The sequence below is a fragment of the Ahaetulla prasina genome, chromosome 4 (assembly GCF_028640845.1).
Source record: "Ahaetulla prasina isolate Xishuangbanna chromosome 4, ASM2864084v1, whole genome shotgun sequence".
NCBI lineage: Eukaryota > Metazoa > Chordata > Lepidosauria > Squamata > Colubridae > Ahaetulla > Ahaetulla prasina.
In genome coordinates, this window is record NC_080542.1 from 70,642,412 (window position 1) to 70,663,519 (window position 21,108).

The 21,108-nt window shown below is 40.7% G+C and overlaps 1 protein-coding gene across 5 annotated transcripts in view; it reads left to right on the forward strand.

Moving 5' to 3' along the window:
• ELMO1 (engulfment and cell motility 1) overlaps positions 1-21,108 on the forward strand; it is a 499,623-nt gene that overhangs the window by 8,605 nt on the left and 469,910 nt on the right. Inside the window, exon 1 of one of the 5 annotated variants that reach the window (XM_058179688.1) lies at positions 12,289-12,308. The exons of the other annotated variants lie outside the window; for them this stretch is intronic. The gene's annotated coding sequence lies outside the window, so the exon portion shown is untranslated. Of the gene's footprint in view, positions 1-12,288; positions 12,309-21,108 lie in introns of those variants that run through there. 5 annotated transcript variants of the gene reach the window in all.

Below are 21,108 nucleotides of genomic sequence, written 5' to 3' on the forward strand. Positions count from 1 at the left end.
CCACATACAATATGTTTTTTGAACAAAATATCAGCCAGGTACATAATCAAATCCAATTCAATTTCCCCCTACCATCTTGTATATTTTCTCAATATATTTCCCTTCCCCCCTTTTTTAATTTCACTATTTGCATATCTCTAATATAAAATTCTAGTCTAACCCTCTGTCCTGAATTTAACTGTTTAATCAAGTCTATCCCCCCTTTCCCCCCCTTTCTTATTTCTTCCATCTATGTTAAACCCCTATATTCCCATCTACTAATGTCTTTCTTTTCAATCTTTGTTACATCAACATCATAATCTCATTACATTTCAATAAACATTTTTTAAAAAAATCATTATTCTTAATCTTATAAAAAGAAAAAACAAATACAAAAAAGAAGAAAAAATGATACATGCTAACATTCATTATTTCAAAAAATCTCTTATGCATTAACTCTCATCTCTTTAATATTTTAATCTTAATCTATATTGATTCTCTTCTTGTTTTTGTTTAAAGTTCTTTGCTTTACAACAGTGTATCTTATTTTTCTATCAATTCTGTCATCTCCATAACATCATTATCGATCATTTCTTTATCAATGAAGGTTTTAAAGTTATTATTCTTAATCTTATAAAAGAAAGTAAAAAGGAGCAAACATTTTTCTTATTTCAAAAAGTTTCATGCTTATGCTTATATATTCTCCTCTCTTAGAAGTTTTAATCTTAAATCTATTTCAATTCCATTTTTATTTTCACTTAGAATTTCATGCTTTCTTAACTTATCCTATATTTCTATTGATTCTCCTTTTCCCTCTTCCCCCCTCTTTATTTCTCTCTATTAACCTCTGTGTAGTCCTTTAAATTTATATTTTAACATTATAAATTATTTATTCACTGTCAGTTCTAAAACAGCTGTTGTTTTTTCTGAATCTTATTTTCCATCCAGTCTTGTAATTATTTCTTGTATTCCTTGCTTAAAAATCATTTGTGTGTCTCTCTTATTTTCAGTTGTTCTCTGCTTCATTCTTATGAAGTTGTAGCTCTTATTCTTGTGAAGGTCAAACAGCTTGTTGATAGAGACCTCCCTTAGAATTCTCACCAGTCTTATCACAGCCATAGAAGGATTTCAACAATGACCAAAGTGCTTGTTCCTCTTCTGCCTTTAGGTGCCACTTTGCAGTCCACAATTCCAATCTCAAATAACAAAAGTATCCATTTTGTTTCCTTTACTTAGAGCTGGGTCTTGTTTCGTTTCAACTCATTTTTTACTCTTTCCAATTAGTCCCATTTAAAGTCCATAGCTTTAATTTTAAAGTTTACTTAGTTTCAATCCATAGAGGAAAAAGGAAGTCGGAGATATTCCATCAAAGTCAAATTTTAAATCCTCCGGGTTTTTTTTCTTTCCCCCTTTTTATGATCTGTAATCAATTATTAAAAGCTTCCGAATTGTCCAAATTCCAGCTTTAGTTAAAGGTTCCATTTTCCCCTTTTTGTTTAAAGGATCTGGCCTTCAATTTCAAAGATGATGATAGTTTTCTTAAAAAACACTCTTCTGAATATAAACATTGATTGTTTATACTGGTAGCAGTTATTAGCAAGCATATAATATACCTTCTTTACAGTTAAAAGAGATTAAGGCTTCATTACTTTATCAGATATGATTATATGTACTGAAGTTGTACATTTTGATATTTTTTTTTGTAATCACAGCTAAAGAATGAGAATTGTGTTCATTCTCGGTTGCTTGGATCTTTGATTTTACATTCTGCTAAGCAGAGTCAAATCAGATTGTATCGGTGCTCTTGAATTTTGAAAGCATTTGGGAGTGTTTATACTGTTTTAGATAACTATCTAATTTTACTTACCATATACTGCATTATAAGAATATAAGGGGGATGCTGAATTGAAAGCATTCTAAATATAACCTTTCTTTTGAAGGTGATGTTTTTATTTATGAATAAATAGCTTTGTTATCATGTTAAAATAATAGATTTTGTTTGAAAACCTTGGTAATAATTGTGCAATTTGAGTTGCTATCTTCCCATCCAGGCATGGTAATTAAGATGTTTATTTGCAAAATTAAATAAAATATTACCTGGTGCATGAAGAATTACAACTTTGGAAAATCTTTGCTTTTAGAACTAATAAAAATAGGAAGGGAAAGAAAGATATTGCACCCCTTCCTAGACTGGGACTCCTTGCGCACGGTCACTCATGCCCTCGTTACTTCCCACCTGGACTATTGCAATGCTCTCTACATGGGGCTCCCCTTGAAGAGCACCAGGAGGCTCTAGCTAGTCCAGAATGTGGCCGCGCGGATGATAGAGGGAGCACCCCGTTGCTCCCATATAACATCTATCCTGTGCGGCCTGCACTGGCTGCCGGTAGCCTTCCGGGTGCAATTCACCTTTAAAGCGCTCCATGGCTTAGGACCGGGCTATTTACGAGACCGTCTTCTGCCACCGATAGCCTCCCAACGGCCTGTGCGCTCCCACAGGGTGGGCCTTCTCAGGGTGCCGTCGACCAAACAATATTGGTCGGCGGTCCCCAGGGGGAGAGCCTTCTCTGTGGCAGCACTGGCCCTTTGGAATGAGCTGCTTCCGGGGCTGCGCCAACTCCCCAACCTCCGGACCTTCAGATGTGAACTTAAGACTTTATTATTTCATCGTGCGGGACTAGCCTAAGAGTAATTTTTAAATCAAAATTTTTAAATGGGTTTTACGTCAGTCTATGACCGTTTTAGTTTAATTCGGCCTATTAAATATTTGGTTTTAATTCTGTTTTAAATTTACTGTTTGTATTTTGTGTTTTTAAATATAGATGTAAACAGCCCTGAGTCCTTCGGGAGAAGGGCGGTATAGAAATTAAATTATAAATAAATAAAAATAAATAAAATATTTATAAAGCCTCTTTGAAATAATAGCAAGCATATCTTAACAAAAATATTTTGTTACTCACTGCTGTTCAGAATAGTTATATATTTAATTACAAAACCATCAGAGTATATATTATAAGAGTGAACTTGCTAAGAATTGACAGTTTCCTCAAATCATTCTGATTTTTTTAAAATTACAAAAAATAAGTGTTGGGAATACAAGATTATTGCAAAAAAAAAAAATGTTTGTAAAACCAAAAGGAATTTCTCAGTAAGAGGACAATGGAAAAACTGGGTTATAATACTTAGCTGTCAGAAATCAAGGATACAGATATCTAATTACACAGAAGGTTGTAACCTATGAAAGGTGCTGATCTGCATTTTCATATAGTTATTGAAAAATGCCGGTTTAAGATTGTATCTGAATGAGAAAATGTGTTATCATGTGGAGCGATTTTATTAGTGGACAGAATACTGTGGACTTGGATTGGGGAGATTTATATTTGTATATTCTACTTGGCTTTGAAATTTACTGCAGGATCATAAAACACTCTTATTTCTCAGCTAAGTGTACTGTTTGTAAATTGTTGTGATGGGAAATGGGAAAAATCATTCATATCTTGCTTTGAGAATTTTTATAGGAAACACAAATACAGTGTGAACACAATACATACCGTACTTTTTGGAGTATAAGACGTACTCCCTCCCAAAAAGAGGGTGGAAATGTTGGTGCATCTTATACACCGAATACAGTCATTTTTGGCCTCCCGAAACCCTGCCCCGCACGTCCCATTTTCACCAAAATCAGGCCCTTTTTAGTAAAAATGGGGTGTGCAGAGGGTTTGGGAGGCCTGCAGAGTGCTCCTGGGGACTGGGGAGGGCAAAAACGCGATGTGTGGGGGGTTTACCTCTTCGAAATCATGATGTGTTTTATAGTCCGGTGTGTTTTATAATCTGAAAATACGGACTATAACTCACATCCTTACTTAGGCAATCTGCTCTTACGGTTTTTTTTTACTTTGACTACCTTTCTAAGAAATGGAAATGTCTTCCCTTAGATTCATTTTCCTTAAAATTACCCATTGCTTCGCATTATTGCTTACATGTATACACATAGAAGTAGCCCTTGACTTATGACCCATTACTTAGTAACTGTTCAGTGTTATGAGAGACACTCTCATAACTACTTAAAGCTATAAAAGCTACTTAAAAGCTTCAGTTTCAAAGTTATGGCCACTGCTGTGCTCCCATGGTTGTTCATCCTTACAGTCAACCACAGGAATGCTTCAGTGCCCCCATTTCCACCATCTATCCCACTTGGTCCACCTTTGGCCTCTTTCCAACCTGGCCACTCAGGCCATGCTGCAGAAGCTATCGGTGTATGGGGACATTAAAGCTTATAGATCTTGGTTTGGTTTTCACTTAGCCACTCAAGGGGGAGACTAAAGCTAGGTAGCTGTTGGTGTGTTACAGCTTGTAGGCCTTGACTCAGGCACTTGGAGGACTTGGCCAGATTTTCAACCAGCTCCTTTTTGTTTTTTTGCAGACAGCTACCCCACCTAGATATAGGTTCGGAATTGACAAGTAATCATTGTGAATATTTCTAATAGTTTTTCCCTATTCGTACTTGGAAACTCTTTCTAAGAAACACGGGAATGTGCATAGTTTAACCAGATAGATGTGCATTTCTGTGTTTGACAACTAATATGAATAGGGGGCATATAATAAAATAGGAGCCTTCCTCTCTTGCATCATTTTGACAAGTATATTTAAACATCAATTTAGTCTTCTGAAAGGACACTAAACCTGTGTTTAAAAGTAGTCCACTAACAACTCATTGGAGGAGGTAGTGCTTGATGCAGTGAGAGCCCTTTTATACAGACTGTAGAGTTCCTTCTCCCCGTGGTACCTATTTGAGCAAGGATGCAATTCTCAATACAAAATAGCCTAAATAGCACCTGTTTGTGTGTATCCTAAGCCATGAAGCAACAGCCAGAAATGTCTGTTTTACAACAACTCCCACTGCTGATCAGCTACAGTTTGAGTGGATCCAAATCTTTGAGTAAGGCTGAAAAGTCTGCTGGGGTAAAAGGAAGCTTGGTTTGAATAAATTACCCAAAGCAAAAGCTATTCTGGAGGATGATGCCCAGAAAATGGAAATGAGGATATGTATCCATTCCATTCTAAAGTGGCCAGGTAGTACCAACTGATCTCCCCTGCCTGAAAGTGCCATGAGCAGAGTATAGGCCTAAGGTTGCCTGCTGAGGAACAAGGCTCTATAGGTTTCCAAATACATAAAAGGTAGAGGCTGGGAAGAAGAAGTAGACAATATCTTGAGGACATGTGCAAAAAATAAAAACAAAGGTTGCTAGGACATATTAATTAAAATTTAATTGGAGTATAACAATGAGTAACATTTCAGCCTTTATGGTGTGGTGGGAATCAGTATTGCTAAGAATGATCTGCAGTTCTGTTTTTCAGTTACATTTATTTTGGTCTTTTACGTTAAGCTTCCATGTTTTCTTATGGAGTGTCATGATTTATAAATAACATAACCAGATATAGTAAATAAAACTTGATAATTGCTTACTTAAAAGAATTCAATTCATGATCTAAATTATGTCAAAAATAGGCTTATGTAGCATTTGGGGAATTTCAATTTTGAACATTTTGTTTAAACTTTCACCTACATTTCTGTTGGTTTTGATTTGCATTCATCATGTGAATGAAATTAACACCAGCTCAAGGATTTTCCTCTATTTTTGTGATTTATTTATGTGATATCTGCATTTCAGATTCGTAGTTTTAATGGCCAAGTTGATTAATCTTCCCCTTCATATGTCAAAACTTGATTTTACACAAGCAACACATGAATTCTAGAATAAATCTCCAAATGAGCTGATTAAAAAAGAAAAAAAGCTTTGTTATATTTTTTACATGTTAATTTTTTAGCCAATTCATTTAATTTTTGAGTGTTCACTCACTGTTGAAGTAGGCTTGGTCCAGAAGCAAGGGTACTTAACATGTCATAAATAAGAGTATAAGGGGCATACATAAGAGCACCAGCTTGCCTACCGTTCCTGTCCTAATGTTCCCTTTGACTGTATCCAATTCGTATGGTTATTTCATGCTTATACTTATATATACTGTTGTGTTTGACAAATAAATAATAAATAAAAATAAAGAATAACGGATAATTGTCGGCTTATATCATCTAACTATACACTATTTAAACTCTTGGTGTCATGATCTTTAATTGGATGAAATGGTGAATCATGGGGCAATAATTTTTGAACCAAGGTACCTCATAGGGGATAACTTATAGAATATGTCTAAAACAAACAAACCCGAGGATTTTACCGGAAGCATCACAGCGAGACAGTTGGGTTATAGCGAGCTCTGATGAAATCCCGGGCTGATGAACTGATGCCAAGGGACCAGATCTGTCCTGTAGGGACGGGGAAGAAAGAGAGGCATCTAGGAAGACCAAGAGGAACCAGCAAGTTCCTCGGAGGTCAGAGAAAACTCTTTGACATGGCGTCAGCGGTGGGTGGCCATAGCGGCCATCATTAAGCTGGGGCAACTGGACCAAGATTTTGAGCAGGAGCGGTGATTTGGATGGAATATTGAAGCCAGGTGAGTGAATGCCAACTCACTGGAAAATAAAATTAACTTTAATTTGGCAAAAGATGTCTCGGCAGTGAGATAGGGGCCATATTGAATGGGGAATGTGAATACAGCAGGAAAAGATAAAATGGAAATACTAAGCCCTAAAGCCCAAAAGGGAATTTGGTTTTTTGGAATATAATTTGTGGAGATACCCAAAACAGCAGAAGGGAGGGGGGAACCCATAAATAGATTTGGATAATTGAGAACTTTCAAAACATCTTTTTGTCTATAAAAGAAAGAATCGGGGGAACTATAATTAAAAGCCTGTGAAATCTCCTTTTACTTTCCCCTTTTCCCTTCAAATTGGATTTGGATTGGACTTTAAAATCAATAGATTTGGACACGGACTTTAAAGTGAATTTTTGGGAAAGAAAGAAGGAAGAAGTAGAAGTAAAATGTGGTTTTAAAAAACAAAAAACAAAATGGATACATTTGCAGCTTGTTTATTGGAATTGTGGATTGGAGAGAGACACCCTCAGGTGGAGGAAAAAACTACAACTAAGTTGTGTTTTGGAAAAAGCTTTTTCTTTAAAATGATAAAACCGGTGGGAACTTTGGGGGAGGATTTGTGTACCTGCAAGCTGTTTGACTTTGATATCAAGGAAGGTGAAAAACAACCCAAAAAATACAGAATGGCGCAGAAAATAATTGAAATGATGAAAAGGATGCATATCTCTTTAAAACGGGAAATAAAGGAAATAATCACAAGGTCTCCTGGAAAACTGAAATCGGATGAACTGGGAACTGTGCTGGAATATACCCAAGAAGACATGGAAATTATGAAGAAGAAACAAGAGTGTTATTGAAGATAAAGGAAAAAATACTAATTGTGAAAAATTAAATGATTATGTGGGGAGTAATTAGAGGTGGGTTTCAGCAGGTTCTGACCAGTTCTGGAGAACCGGTAGCGGAAATTTTGAGTAGTTCGGAGAACCAGTAGTAAAAATTCTGACTGGTTCTCTGCCTCTCAAGTCCCAGCTGATCGGGAGGAAATGGGGATTTTGCAGTAACCTTCCCCTGGATTGGGGAGGAAATGGAGATTTTACAGTATCCTTCCCCTGCCACGCCCACCAAGTCACGTCCACCAAGCTATGCCACGCTCACCAAGCCACACCCACAGAACCGGTAGTAAAAAAAATTGAAACCCACCCCTGGGAGTAATGATGAAAAAATTAATGATGATAAAAATAGAAAGGTTGGAAAGAGAGAAAGGGAGAAAGAAGGGGGGGAGAGAAAAAAACAAAAAACTCAATTGATTACACTCGGATTAACAGTGGCAAAAGAATAATAATTAAAAGGGGAATAAGGAGAGCAACTGGAAACAGTGCAAACTAGGAGAATAGACAAAAATAGGGCAGAAAGAGACAAGGAGGAAAAAAAGGGGGAAGAAAAAAAATACAAAGTTAAAGGACCACTTTGGGAGTAACAGTGAGAATATAAGAACAAGGGAAAGGGGAAAGAGGAGAATGGATAGAAATACAGGGCAAATAAAGAGGGTAAAGGATTTTAAGAGAAAGAAGAAAAAAAGAGAAAAGAAAAAAATAGCTGACAATATATTGAATGGCTTAAATATTAATAATGGAATTTGAAAATATAAAAAGTCTTAATTGTAATTATGGAATTCACTTAAAGCATTAGAAATGATATTATGTTATGAAGATTAACTAAGGTTTTTTCCTTTTTTGATTATGGTTTATTATAACAGTTATAAATTATAAACAGTTGAACACTATATGAATTGCTATGAATTGTAAAAATATGAGTGATTTTAATGTTTGATAAGTAGTACATATAAAATTTTATAAATACCAATTCTGAAAACCATTGATTTGGAAATAAAGGGTTTAATTTAGAGGGAGTAATGAGAAGGGGGGGAGAGAGGGAAGTTGATAAATGACTAGAATTCAGAGCGAAGGGTAAGATTAGATATACAACATAAATAAAGGTTAGAAAACAAAAATGAGAGAGAAAAGGAAAAATATATTAATTTAAACATATAAAATGTGTTGGAAGAGAACTAAAAGTTGTATAAATCTGAAATCTGGCCAATACTTTGTTCAGAAAAAAATTATGTTTGTGTGTGTATTAAAAAAATAAACTTTTTGCAAACAAACAAGGACTAGCTATCAGAGGTCAACACTGATTTAAAGATGCACGTGCATGCACATAGAATATTTAGATATTCAAAAAAAATGCATGAACCATTCAAAATGTTAACCTAATTCTTTGATGCCTGTAAGTTTCTTGTTTACTTACTGTTTCATTTTTACCTCCTTTTTTAACATGCTTTTTTGCCTCTTTTTTTCTTCTGTCTTCTTTTCTTTTAAAATGTTTTAAATGATTATAGGTAATAAAAGATGAGCCCAGCCCAGAAGCTTAGTAGATATCATGGTAGAGAATATTGAAAACTGTTGAGAGGTCTAACAAGACTAGGAGGGGCATACCTTCCATCTCCAGATACCAAGAAAGATAACTCATCTGAACAACTAGTGCAATTCCTGTCTCATATCTAGGTTTAAATCCTAACAGGAAATGATCCATTTAACTTGCTTCATCTACTATCTCTTGTTGCTAATTCTCCATCCTCTTTTTTAAAGACTTCCCTGAAAAAAAGGGAAGATTGGAGACTGAGTTTGAAAGATGATCTTATCAAAAGTGGGCAGCCCATTGCTTTTTTTAAGGCTGAAGGTACCACATCTTTCTTGATTTGCACAGATGTTTCCAGGTCATTCAGAGAAGTTAGATTGGACACGGGTCCAATTTTCAGATTACAGAACTCATACTACTACTACTACTACTACTACTACTACTACTACTACTATTTTAATTTGTATACCGCCCTTCTCCCAAAGGACTCAGGGCGGTTTACAGCCAAAATAAAATACAGCAACAACGCATACAATACTAAAAACAAACATTAAAAAAGTTATTCAATTTGGCCCCATTTTAAAATACAATCAACCCTATAAAATTAATAAAAATTTAATTAATAAAAAATTACAGAACAGTATATAATAAGGTACTGTTTATCACTTTGATAGGTACTATTGTCTCTGTGGTAGCTTTTCTATAATGAGATATGTTCAAAGTCTATTAATAACTAAACAAATGGTTACCAATTATTAAAGAAGTATGCCTGGCTAGAATTTCATGTTCTTTTTTTTATTTTTACTCAAGCAGAAGAATTTGTGCTCATGATTATAAAATATGAGTAATAATTTCTTCAAGAACATGGCAGCTTCTTTTTTAAGTTGATCTGCTTCTAGGAAGCAAGCATGCTGAATTGTTGTATAAGTGTGCTTTGTTCCCACTGATGGGTAGGGAAATCCTTTGTACTTTTTACTTGAAATGCTCCCAGTGATAGAACTGAGGAGGCAAAAATATGAGAAAACAATAGTTCCTTTAATCAGCCAAGAAGACAAATGATTTCTGTTCTGATAATGAATGCAGCAAAACAAATTTGTGTCAGAGTGCTGAAAAGCAATAGTTTTAGTTAAAAATCGCATCATAGTTCTGCCAGTTTAAATACTTCTTTGTTGGCACTGTATTTATAGTGTTTATGACTACATGGCAAATGTAGATTAAGTGCAATAGTTTTACATCTATTTTATGTATCTGAGTTTTTAATTGTTAAGAATATTGAAAACTACAGACCCAGCTATAAATGTCAGGTCAGGTCAAATCAGTCCATACTGCATTCACAAATGGATTTATTTTTGCAGTAGAAATAAAAACAATGGCATAACCTCCTTCAGTTTATTGTTTTAAAAGCTACCATGTCCAAACCTGGCTGAAGCACTTGGGTACACTGAAATTCTGCTTCTGAAACCTTAAGATCAAAGTACATATTCATATTGTATAGTAGCCTTGTGTAATGTTGGCCCAATAGGTGCTATTGTTCAATGTCTACTTTAAATAGGCAATTCCTACCAAAAGCAAGGAAGCATGTTTATTTACCCTTGTGTCAGAATTGCCTGCCACCATTAAATTGGGTGTCAATCCATCTCTTGGCTTGCCCGCTGCTGTGATGGGGCAGAAAGTGATGCGGTGCATTGGAATCATCTCCTCCCTTGTCTCTGCCTGGCTGCTGGGCCTGCTTCGCCTCCTGCTGCTGCCCTCGCGGGAGCTCTTCACCCTCCTGGCCATGCTGCTCTGCTAGGCTGCTCCTGCCTGATGCAAGGCAAGTCAGTCCAGATCTACAACCTCCGGAGTGCCCCCATGCTGCTGGCCTGCCTAGGCCCTTGCACTGCAAGGCACTGCAGCTCTCATGCTGGCTGTGCAAAGTGGGCTTGGGGCCTCTACCTCAGCTGTGGCTGCTCTGCTGCCACCACCTTGCCTTCTGCCCAGCCCGCTGCCAAGCCCAGGATTCTACCAAGCACCCTCCACTATCTTCCGCTGTAGCTGCTCCATGCATCATGCAGGCCAGACTGTGTACCCCTCCCCTGCCCTACGCAGTCTGGCAGGAGGAGAGAGACAGCTCCACTCCCTGCCACCTCACTTCATCTCGTGGTGGCTGCAGTGGGTCGGGCCCGGCAGCGGCAGCAGAGCATCTGCAGGTGAAATAGAGGCCAAAGGCACCCATGGGCAACCCTACACCCACCTTGCACAGCCAGCACAAGAGCTGCAGTGCCCTGCAGTGCAGGGGCCCTGGCAGCCTGCCGTGGGAGGGCACTCCGGAGGTTGTAGATCTGGCCCCCCTGCCAGGCAGGAGCAGCCCAGAAGGGTGGCTTGAGAGCAGTGCGGCCAGGAGTGAAGAGCCCTGACAAGGCCAGCAGAAGCAGGTGTAGCAGGCCCAGCAACTGGACAGAGGAACGGGGAAGGTGATCCTAATGCATGTGGTGCATTGCAACAGCAGGCAAACTGGGAGATGGTGGGACAGGTTGACACCTGATTAGATAGAGAGAGGTGATTTCACTGTGTGGTGGCACTGGCAGCAGGCAGAGACATGGGGGTAGGGCAGGCAATCCTGATGCTGCATGGCCTTCTGCCTCATTGTAGCAGCAGCCTAAGCAAGATCCGAGCTCCAGTGTCCCAGCAACAGCAGGGTTAACAGGCAGAGGCCAGGGCGTGCTGAGATCTCGGTGAGTTGTGGCTGCGGGCAAAGTACCAGCCTGGCTGTAGCAGCGCTCCCACTCCCATCGGTCCCTTCGGTTGCCACTTTCTGTAGGTGTAAAAAAATAAGACTTTCTCCAAAAATAAGCCCCAGTGCTTATTTTGAAGCCCCCCCCCAAAATATAAGACCAGGTCTTATTTTTGGGGAAACATGATATCTTTCTCAGCACAAAGAGCCACCATACTGCCTTAAGAGACAGAAGTTATAGTCCAGTAAATCTGGAAGTATGAAGAATAGAAAATTGTTATTAATGCATAAATCTCTTCCTTGGTCAGATTGATATGGCATTAAGAATTTTAATATCTATTTAGTATTAAAGCTTACTGAGCTTAATCAGTGTTATTGTCAGGCAAGTATATATAAATCTTTTTCTTATTTATTCTCTAAGATTATTTTCTATTTCATTTATGTTCTGGTATCAAATTCAACTCAAAAACCCTTTTGCAACATGCTTAATTTCACCCTGGGGATTATCCTTTGTTGTGGTCATGAGTTGGAAGAACATTTCTCTTTTCCCAGGAATCAGCTGAGAGTAGAGCTGAAGAAAATTCTCAGGTCAGGTTTCCTACCCTGTGCTCTGTTATTCTTCTATCAAGAATGCAGGTAGCTCTTCTTTTTTTTTCAGTTTTAGAGTCTAAATACTGTACAACAGCAAGATGGCTGCTGAATGGTAAGAAGCGTTTTCTCTCTTGCTAGTGATCTGCTGATTTTGGTGCCAAAGCTGGCATTTAAGAATGACCAAAAATGATTTTTGGATGGCTGTGGACCCATCTGGGAAGGGGAATCTTGAAGATTCCAGGTTCCTTTGGGAAAGGTCAGAAAGTCATGAGCATCCATCTTTCTTTCAGCATTTTGGTTTTTCAACATGCCTAGATTCTAACTTTACTTTTTGAACATCTACTTTGCTTTTAATCTTTAAATTAGACCGTCTGATTGAATGCTGATTTATTTCAATCCTCTGCTGGACTCTAGCTGTTCTTTTTTTTTTGGATTTATGCTATTGTTCCAACTAAGTTTCATTTTCCTATATGGAAACATAGCATGCCTTTATATGATAGAATGCTTTCATTTGATTTACATTAATATTGCACATATTTTTATGTGCAAAATACTTGGAATTTATTTCTTTTTAATTTTTTAAAAAATATTTTTTTTAAAAAAAATTCTTTCCATCTTGGATTGAAATATCCAGAAAATATCTTTGCTGTTTCCTTCTGCTTCAGCATTCTTTATTCCCTAGTTAAATTTCACAGAATAAAAATATATCAGATTACAGACAAGCAAGAGTAGCTGAAATCTGAGAAAATAACTTTTGGTGATATGCAGCCTTTAATTGAATTTTTTTTTTAAAGTTTGATGAGATGTTAATGGATGTGGAAAATATTCAGAGGCATGTAGCTTAAGATTCATAAAAGGAATTAGATTTGAAAGCTGCAGACCAAAGAGATATGCATTATAAAGACATTCTGTACAGACATTCTGTACAGAATATACACAACTAACTGCATTGATTCCATATATCACTTCAAACTTCAAGTCTGCATTCTCTTACAATAGCAGAAGCCTGACTTAGTGAATTGGTGTTATGATTTAAAACATTTTAGACCCCAAATTTGCTCCACATAGATCTTTTCTCCAATCTAAATAAAAAATCATGGTATTTGGCGCATCCTCCTCTTCCTTCTCCACAGACTCACTTTCCCTTTCCTCCTAGCTAGATCTGCTGCCTGAAATTTGAGGGGATTGCAGCACTGCCACCCGAAAATGCTTGCCAAGATCGTGGCAACAGTGTTTTCAGGTGGCAGTGCCTTGCCTTACTTGCATAGTGTCTGCTTCACCAACTGAGTCCTGACCTCTGCGCTTCCCCGGGCTGCTTCCAGAATCAGGCTCTGACCGAGGCAGCAAAGGTGCAGGGAGCTTGCTGGGAAGCCCGACACCCAGTGGGGAGGAGTCCTGGCAAGGGTTCAGGTTTGCAGCAGAACAAACAGCCAAAGCCCTTCTCTACCGGTGCGCCTGCCTCTACCCTCCTCTTCTCGGAAGAAGAGCTGCTTGCCGGCCCTGCGCACCCGAGGGAAGTTGAAAGGGACGGGAGCAGTTTATGCAAGCCGTGGGATACAGCCTGAGTGTCCTCGATTGGGGCACCTCCCTGGGAATTACTGCCTGGCCTGGCCTGGGTGTTTGGAAAAACAGTACACTGCTGGAAGGTGAAGGGGAGAGGACTTATAACTTAAGGGGCTGCCACAAAGAAGAGGGAGTCAATCTATTTTCCAAAGCCCCAGGAGGCAAAACAAGAAGCAATGGATGGAAACTAATCAAGGAGCGAGCCAACCTAAACTAAGGATAAATTTCCTCATAGTTAGAACAATTAATCAGTGGAATGGCCTGCGTCCAGAAATTGCGGATGCTCCAACACTGGAGGTTTTTAGGAAGAGATTGGACAGCCATTTGTCTGAAATAATAGGGTTTCTGTTTGAGCAGGGAGTTGGACTAGAACAATGGTAGTCAACCTGGTCCCTACCACCCACTAGCGGGCGTTCCAGCTTTCATGGTGGGCGGTAGTGGTTTTGTCCAACACTGAAGCACTTTCCTTTTTTTTTTATTTAATTGACTATTTAAAAAGTTTTCATAGCATTATTTAAAAACATTTTCATTAGGTTTTCATAAAATTCCCTGTGACAATTTAAATTTCTGAAAATATACTATTTGTATCTCCTGCGCATAAGTTTAGTTCACGTTACGTAAGTGAAAATAAATGGTGCTATAGTGCGACCGCAAATAAAAGAGCCTCATCCCAGAATAGCTCGTGCATCTCCTCCCACACCATCCAGCTGTAACAGACAAGCAGAGCTGGTAGCGGGCGCCCCCCCAATCCTAATTCACGATGTGTGAGAGGCATGCGTAGACGACAATACATGGCGCATTACTGTGGAACTGGTGGGCGGTTAGAAAATTTTACTACTAACAGAGAAATAAAAGTGGGCAGTAGGTATAAAAAGGTTGACTACCCCTGCTCTAGACATTCATTTTAATAAGATTTTTAGAAACCTATATTTGAAAGTTCTTCATCTCTCCTTATCCTGAAGATGCAATTTCATTTGGAATTTAATCCCAATTAATTTCCCTTTTAGCATTTCTCTTGATACTTCTCCAAAATGCACCCCCAAGAAGTCACATCTCTCTCTCTCTCCATCTCCTCTCTCTCCCTCTCTCCCCCTCTCCCTCTCTCTCTCACTCACGCACACACACATACTCACACACACTCACTCACTCTCACTCTCTCACACACACACACTCACACACACACTCAAGAATTTAAGCAAATTCCCTTGTTTTGGAGACTTTAGGTATCTTGGAGGTCAGTGGTGAAAAAATTAAGGTTCTACATTTAGGCATGGAAAACAAAATGCACAGGTACAATATATGTGGTACCTTGCTCAATAGTAGTAACTGAGAGGGATCTGACCATGTGAGAGTGGACAACCATTTAAATAAGAGCCAGCAGTGTGCAGCAGCTGCCAAAAAAGCCAACACAGTTCTAGGCTGTATAAAAAAAGAGCGATAGAATCAAGATCACGTAAAGTGGTAATATCACTTTATAATGCCTTGTTAAGGCCACACTTGAAATACTGCATTCAGTTTTGGTCACCACGATGTAAAAAAGATGTTGAGATTCTAGAAAGAGTACAGAGAAGAGCAACAAAGATGATTAGGGGACTGGAGGCTAAAACATATGAAGAACGGTTGCAGGAACTGGGTATGTCTAGTTTAATGAACAGAAGGACTAGTGGAGACATGATAGCAGTGTTCCAGTATCTCAGGGGCTGCCACAAATTAAGAGGCAGTCAAGTATTTTCCAAAGCACCTGAGGGCAGGGCAAGAAGCAATGGGTGGAAACTAATCAAGGAGAGAAGTAACCTAGAACTAGGGAGAAATTTTGTGACAGAACAATTAATCAGTAGAACGACTTGCCTCCAGAAGTTGTGAATGCTCTAACCCTGGAAGTTTTAAAGAAGATATTGGGTAACCATTGGCCTAAAGTGATGTAGGGATTCCTCTCTAAGCAGGGAGTTGGACTAGAAGGCCTCCAAGGTCCCTTCCAACTTTGTTATTCTATTCTATTCTTAACCTTCTGCTCAAGGCAGAAGACTTCATACATACAAGTTCACAGATATCTCGGCTTTGGCTGCAAAAACTGCAGGCAGCCTTCCCCATTACACACTTCCTCCTCCAACTGCCCCATGCAAGGCAGGAGGCCCAAGAGAAAGTGCCTGGTCTGGGCACACAGCCCTCCACGATGGAGCCCTTCCTGAGGAGCAAAGCAAGAACTTACTGATCCATCCTGAAGTCAAGCCCCAGATTGGTGATGGTAGGAGACCAGAATGGCAGTGGAGGTGGTAAAAGGAGACCAGAGCAGTGGCAGAAGGAGACCAGAGTGGTGGTGGCAGGAGACTAGCATGGCGGCAGAAGGAGACCAGAGTGGTGGTGGAAGGAGAGCACCAGAGGGGTGGCGGCAGTCTCTGGGCGGGTGGCCCTCAGGGGAGGAATTTTCTCTCAGGCCTCCCAGCCATCTTGATCCCGCTTCTTGCGGCCCTTGTTGGTGCTGGGCATGCCTTGGGCGCTTGGGGAGATGCTCCATGTGCTCTCTGGGCCAGTGGCTGTTCTCTCCACCATTGCTCTTGCTGGGAGAGCATCTGGCAGAGCACAGCAAAATTTAACAGCCATGAGCCTCCGCTTTCCTCTAAGTCTCATCCAGAAAGCGCTGCAGCAGAGAGAAGCAGCCAGGTTGAATGCTGTTTCTTTCAACCGCAGTGCTTTCCGGATAGGACTTAAAAGAAAGTGGCGGCTCACAGCTGCTAAATTGCACAAGACAGCTCTCCCAGCAAGAGCAGCAGCAGAGAGAAGCAGCTGCCAACCCAGAGAGCACAAGGAGCAGCTCCCCAAGTGACTGAAGCTTGACAAGGGATGGAAGAAGGGGCTGCGAGATCTCCGCAGCAGCACTTTCTGGATGGGACTTCTTACAGGTGCTGTAGGCCCCAAGCTGAATAAATTGCTTTGGCCCAGGGGGTCGTAGTTTGACGCTGGGGTGTGTGTGTGGTGGCATGATGACGGAGGCCCAGGGCAAGGCTGGAGCAGGGGAATGGTGTGATCCCCGGCTGAGGCGAATGGCAAGCGGGTGGAGGCTCTGGGGCAAGGCCGGAGCTGGGGAATGGCACATTCCCTGACTGGCTGAAGTGAACTGCGAAGCAAGCCAGGCAAGTTCCAGGGACGGTGGGAGGGCAGCTAGGTAGGTCGCAGTGCTGTGTGGGATGGAGCTGTGGTAACAAAGCAAACCAGGCAAGCTGGAGACTGGGAATGGGGGGGGGGACAGCTAGGTAGGCCGCAACTTGTAGGCTTACTTGCTGCTCAGTTGGGCCGCAGGCACCATGTGGAAAGGCAGGCAAGCCACAGAGACTGTGTGATCAATGCAAATGAGGAATCACACATTGTTCTATGCCAGAGAGGTGATGAGCTGGGCAGGTGGGGTGAGCAGATGGACTGGGAGAGTGGCGGGTGGGCAGGAGCAGGGCCAGCCCGAGATGATATTTGCTGGTTCTCCAAACTACTCAAAATTTCCACTACTGGTTCGCCGAACGAGCTGAATACCACCTCTGAACTGCAGCCCCTAAATTTCCATCAACATTGCTTTTACAAGTCAAAAGTGAAAGCGGAGCTTTGAGAATAGGCCATCTACTTAAATTATTGCAGTTTCATTTTTATAAGAATTTTATATGAAGTAGGATTTAAGAATGTACTAAGTGCAGATCATCCAAAAGTTATGAAGGATATTTATTCAACCTCTTGCTTCCTAATAATCCATCTGTAAAATAATTATATTTCTCACTTGTTTTTACTGATTTATGTTGATTTTGGGTGTTTGCTAGAAACCATAACCACCCAATATCTCAGTCTATGTATAAATTTCTTTGTCCTTTTTGGAATACTAACGTTCTTATGCAGCAAATTACATACTCAGAATCACTGAAATTAGTTACAAATGCCTCTTTATTTTCGGAAATCTTCAAGAATTTGTTGAGGCTATGAATTAGCACTAAAAACACTCAAGATTGTGGTTCAGACAGCTCAGTTCCTACAGAAGAGGCTTTCTTGCTGTACACATTTATCTATTTGAAAATAGAATGAGGAAAAGTGAAGGGTTGTATCGGTAATTCTGGTGCTCCATTTAATAATAATATATTTTAGGGCTTTTCTACACTAAGCTGTTAGTCTCCCTTGCTTAAACTGGCTGGAAATGCTGGCTTAAGAAATCTCTTCCCCATTTTCTACCTCTTCCTCACCAGCCATGATAATGAACATCTGTGCAGATTATAGCATGTGATAAGTGGATTCCCCATTTCTTTACCTCTTTACCTTTCCTGGATTACAGTAGGTAAACACATACATATTTTCCACTGTGCTGCTCCGATATTCCACGTATGGGTTAATCTCTCATCTATTTGCTCAAGACTGAGTGTAATTTTTTTCTTTTCCATGACCATGCCTCCTGTGGTCTTCAGTCTTTTTCACTCAGTCTATCGATCAAGACCTGAGTTCAGTTCTCTGGCAAATAGATGTCAGATTAACCTCTTTTTTTGTTTTACTTTGGATTGATTTAAGTTTATTTTTTGTGGGGGAAGTTTTCCTTGATATCTGGAGCTGCGCATCTGGAATAGGTAGGAGATATTGCTCTCCTTAGCTGCCGGTGGGTAGTTAGACTTCCCTGGGAACTCGAGGTTGTCTTCCCCACCCTGGTTCTTTTGTGGGGCAGCATTCTGGAGTTGTGTCCCATTTGGGCTCCTCCAATGTTTAAATTGCTGCTGGTGGGTGTGTGGGTTTGCTGGTCTGCAAGCTAAGCCTCCTCCACCATCACAGCTCCACCATCGCAGCTCCACCATCGCAGTTTGCTTAAGGGTGGCTCTGGAGTCACTGACTGGGACGTCGGTGCAAACTCTGACGATCAGGAAAAGCTTTGCAGCGCTTGGGAGGCTTGGTTTTGCTTCTGCGCCTGTTTTCTTTGCTGGAGGACAGCAGTGGCACTTCTAAGAGGCTTTTTCCAATCACGTCCGCTATTTTGGAAGTGTGGATCGGTTTGGCGCCAAATAATTTGACTGTTTTTCAGCTGGCGCAGTGGAGTCCTTCCTGCTCACAGCCTCCATTTTGGAAATACTCTGGGCATTGTCAGAGTTGAGAGAAGTCTCGAGTGCTATTTGAGTCAGCTTGCCTAGTATTTGGCCAAAGCAGCACTTAAAGAATCATTTGACTGCGCCTATTGTTCTGGTCATTCTGTGCCTGGATCTTTCTGCTAGCTGTGGATCTTGCAGTCTGTATCCTGTGATTGGAGCAGCTTCTTGGTGGACAGGCTTGCCTGGGAACAACGTGGTCCATTATCTACTGTGATATTTAAGCCCAGCCTATTTATTGAGCTGGCATTGTCTGTATGGTGATTGGGAATTTCCCTTGCCATATTTTCTTCTGATTGAAGACATATTCCTTGAGAAATTTTTCTGGACTTATTGAGAAGGGTTTTTTTCACCTGCTTATCATGTCTGATTCTGCTTTATCATCTGATTTGGAGCATGATGCTAGCCCTCCAAAAATCCATAAGTCCACACGTGCTGGATCTAAACATGCTGCAAAATCTACCAGAAGTAAGTCAGCCAAAACTAGATCTTCATCAGGAGGAGCTACAAAAAGGTCTGCAGTGGCAGACAAAGATGCTAGCAGGCGTCACAAAGCCTTAGAGAAACAATTTGATAAGGCACAGCGCACTGCTTTGATTGCAGAGCACCTGCGTACTTCTATAGCTGAAGCCATATCAGCTGCTCCAGCTGTTTTTCTCCCATTGCAACCTGTTGCAGCTGCTGGAAGCCAGGGTTGGGCTACATCTGAGGCTGGTGTTTCTTCTCAGCCGTTACTTGAGATTGCGCATGCTGATTCTGTTGTAAGCCAGAGTGCAACGCCTGTGGGATTTACTGGACACTTGGCGCCAGGGCATCAGGCTCCTGAGGCCATGTTTACTTGGACTGCAGCAGGGCTCCGTGCGGAAGGAGGGCCTTCTTATAGACCTGTGGATATTCAGGCTTTAATTTCTGACACCCTATCCAAGATGATGGCAACAGGGATTCAGCAAACCAGTCAGGTATGTTTGATAGCGACCAGACCTCATCAGCATTTGCAACCTGCTTTGTCAGGCAGACCTTTATCCCCTTCCCAGCATGATTCCTCCAGCAGTGAGGATTCGTCATGGGGGGAGGAATGCCCAGAAGATCTGGAATTTTCTGAAGACGAAGGGTTGCGGCCAGGTAGGCTGGCATATATTGGACTATTTCGCCCATCACTTTTTAAGTCCTTACTCCATAAGGTTAAGGTGGTGACCAATATGGGGGTGGTTGAAGATGCTCAGGACCTACATCAGGAGGTGATCTATCCTAACAATGATTTCTCTCTCATTCCTAAGAACAGAAATTCATTCCTTGTCCTAAACTTTTTTCTGAGGTCATTCAGCGACTGTGGAGTCAGCCTGGTTCACTTGCGGCTCCTAGTGGACATGAGAAGAAAGTTTATTGTTCAGCGCCCGAACTTAAGGAGTCACTTCTCTTGCCTTCTGTGGATGCCCCGGTGGCTGCTCTAATTTCCTCCACTATTTTTTCCAACGATATGGTGGAAGGTCTTAAGCCTGAGGATAGGAAAGCAGAATTGACCTTTCTAATGTCTCACAAGGCAGCTGCTTGGGCCATTAAGGCTGCTATGTCGGCCTCATTTTTTAACTGGGCTTTTTTGATATGGTTTTGCCAAATACAACAACTGCTTTTACAGGATGACATTGGACTTCATCAAAAGGTTAATAAACTTATTGTAGCCACTGAAAATTTGACAGATGCATCCTTAGATGCTGCAAAATTTGCCTCTAGGGCCTTGGCCTTCACTGTTACATCACACCGTTATGGCTGCGCAATTGGAAGGAGGACATGAAGTCAAAGTAGAAGCTTGCTTCAGCCCCTTAAAAAGGTTCAGCCCTGTTTGTAGAGAGTTTGGATCCAGTTCTCATAGAAGACAAGGACAAACGGAAGGTGTTGCCTTCCTCTTACAAGAGGACCGACCGCAGATATTTTCCTTACTTGCGGTGGCAGCTATTTTGCCAGGATTCTGGACCAATGGGTCCTATTTCCAGCAATCCTATTCACAAGGCTTTGATAGAACCTTCGACAGGCAGTCTTTCCAGGATCGGAGTAGACACTTAGCCGCACAGAAGAAGCCCTTTCGTGGGGGTGAAACAAAGCCTTTTCGTTATGGCAAGCTGTCACTTCCCATCGGTGGTCGTCTACAACATTTCCACCACCAGTGGGTGTCCGCCATGACAGATGCTTGGATTCTTCAGACAGAGTATGGTCTCACCTTGGAATTCCGATCCAGTCCTCCCAACCAATACCTGC